Source organism: Plectropomus leopardus, unplaced genomic scaffold (assembly GCF_008729295.1).
Source record: "Plectropomus leopardus isolate mb unplaced genomic scaffold, YSFRI_Pleo_2.0 unplaced_scaffold11313, whole genome shotgun sequence".
In the NCBI taxonomy this organism is placed as follows: domain Eukaryota; kingdom Metazoa; phylum Chordata; class Actinopteri; order Perciformes; family Serranidae; genus Plectropomus; species Plectropomus leopardus.
Window position 1 is genome coordinate 1 of NW_024611966.1, and position 2,797 is coordinate 2,797.

Here is a 2,797-nt window from a genome sequence, read left to right on the forward strand (position 1 = left end):
GAGTAGTTTGCATCCAAGGCTTCTTTACACAAACGGAGGCAGAGTGAAGTGCTTTAGGATGTGCGTGAACTTACATAAGCCATGTAAAAGTGCTGCTTCAGCTGAAGGTACTTCCTCCATTTGTTGCTGCACTCCGGCTCCAGAGTGTTCAGTGTGTGGTCTGTGGACACAAATCCTGACCGTTAACAGCCTGTTAGAGAAGTGTTAACCAAATACCAGCCACATTATCACTATAGCTGTCACATGGGCTGTTTGAGTGGCCTCTAAAGGGCCTGTTATTACATTTAAAGCATGTTATTGAGAGGGGTCAATTAGCACAAATTGTTTGCAAATATACACAGACATAGAAATTAATGGTAACTATACAAATACAGTGAGAAATAATTAATGCTTATACATAACTAGTACAGACACCACTCTTTGCCAGGATTTAAAAAAAATAAAATAAAAACTTTAAAATAATAAACAAATAAATACTCTACATACTAAAATAATGTGTAAAAACAATATTCATCTGCAAAATCACTGCAACATGCAGGACTGTGAGAAAACTGTCAATGTGCCCTTTATTTGTTTTTTGGCCCTAAGTGAAAGTGATGAAATGAGACTACCATATCATATTGCTGTTGGTTGTGTGTACCACCATTTCAAAATGTGGCATCATTTTGTGGGTTTTAATGTAGTGCAGTGCAAGTTGTGTATAATGCTTTTCTTGCTATTAGCTCTGAGGAATCACCTTAAGGTAAGGTTGTTTTAAAGCTTTCACAGACTTTTTTAAAAGCCACTCAGAATTGAGTTTAATACAAATTTTATAATAACCAAAATTAAAGATGGACAATTTCATTTTGCTGGTGTTTATTAAAGCATAAAACCTGACTTTTGAAAGGATATTATCCTAAAAGTATCTTTTTTAGTTTACCAACAGCAGTGTGAAATATCTGGCATTACTGGCTGATTTTCTAGGCAATTTTGTGTTTTTCAGTCTGCATCTGCAATCATCATGTTTTCCCATCATGATGAGTTTCAGAAAATCAATTATTACTGAACAAAAAAAAAATGTTTACAATTATTTTGAGATTTTTCAATACACGTAAGAAGAAAAAAATACGCAAGAACAAAAGATTCATAAAATCCTACATCCCATAACTGAAAAATTTGAAAAAGACTTTTGAAAGGTTAATTTAATTACACGTAATACCAATTAAAGCCTTATTTTTAGATTAATGAATTCAATGCCTTTGAAGACTTTTTCGGGATCTGCAGGGACCCTGGTAATACTGTCATAGTGTCCTTCGTTAAAGAAGAAAAAACAATGTATCTCCATGTTAAGCACTTATTATATGCAGCGCACGTGAAATGCATTTCTACAGACTCATGCTTCACAGTCGAGCTTGACTTTAGATGTCTGCAGTATTTGCTGGATGTGTTTGTGATGAGGGTCCCTCTATGAAAGCTTCCATTACAGTACTTTACACAAAACTAATACAAAGTAACAAAAATGATGGCCAAATGGTTTTATAAACACAGACATTTAAAAAATCCCAAGTGGTAAAATACTGACCAGCCTTTTGATAGAAGTTTGCCGTCTCAAATGCCAGTGCTGCGATGAGCGTGGCGTTGTGCTTCAGTTCAATCGCTCTGGCAATTGTCACTGTAAAAAAAAAAGGAACAGACTGTAAAGAACTAAATACTAAATACATTTTGATGTAATTAGGAATTATTATTATTATTTATCTGCGGTCACTAGTCAGAGATGTTGGTCTTTATAAGTTCGATGTAAAAGATACATTATATTGCCCCTTAAGACTTTTTCTCTTGAATTTAGATCCTTCAGTATTAGAGTATACAAAAATTGCCACTGTCATGTCACAACGTTACATTGACCTCAGTTTACCCCTCACTCTTACACAGGGTTCCTACAGCTTTACTTAGATTTAAGATATTTTTAATGCCATTCAGAATTAAATTTAAGATCAGTTTTCCCTCTGGTCAAGTTAAAAAGTCAGACAATCTACTTCATATTGGGGGTTCATCTTATATCCTGATCTGTGTGAGGTTAATGCGAGAGGCATTCAGCAAATTCTTAAAGTCGAAAGTCTTAATATCCTACTCCCTTTGTCTTTGCATTTTAAGACTTTTGAAAGATTGATTTAAGACATTTTTATGCCAATTAAGGCCTTTTTTTTAGATGAATTAATTTAATGCCTTTTAAGACTGTTTTAAAGATCTGAGGGAACCCTGTTATAATAGATCTGTAGCTAATCAAAAAACTACACCTCTGCAGCCCAGCGATGTGCAGCTCAAACAGGATGAGTTGAAAAAACACAAAGTCAGAAATGTGCCTGACACACACTGCCTGCTGCATTCTTCTGGCTCATGAGTGTAGGTGTATGTAGCTTTCTGGTGTCTGCAGCAGAACTGCAGCTTGGAGCAGCTGTACCTTCTTGTGCCTCCGCCTGGCACTGGATGATATACGCATCGATGGCTCTGGGCTCCAGGTCTCGGCCCTTCTCAGCCGGGGTGATGAGACGAGGGATGTGAACCTCCTGTGAATGAGTGAATTGAGCGAGTTCAGTGAAATGTACTTCATTAACCCTTAAGGGCCCGCTTTAATATTACACATACTCATATCGCTCTTTCAAACTCAAGATGTAAAAAATACTATACATTAATATGATTTTCTACTTTAATTGCGTTCATTTTTTTAACCAGCATCAGTCCTAATCATGAATTTCAATTATTCATTAATTTTCAGAATTTTAAACCTGTAAAGGCCAGGATTTTGTCATAACTTAAA

General features: G+C 35.7%; 1 long non-coding RNA gene across 1 annotated transcript; it reads right to left on the minus strand.

The window, feature by feature from the left end:
* Positions 1–22: 22 nt before the first annotated feature.
* LOC121963452 lies at positions 23–2,688 on the minus strand. The gene is made up of 3 exons (XR_006107248.1): positions 2,441–2,688; positions 1,562–1,651; positions 23–160 (listed from the first exon to the last, which is right to left on the minus strand). It is a non-coding gene; the product is annotated as an uncharacterized LOC121963452 (long non-coding RNA).
* Between the last annotated feature and the right edge of the window lie 109 nt (positions 2,689–2,797).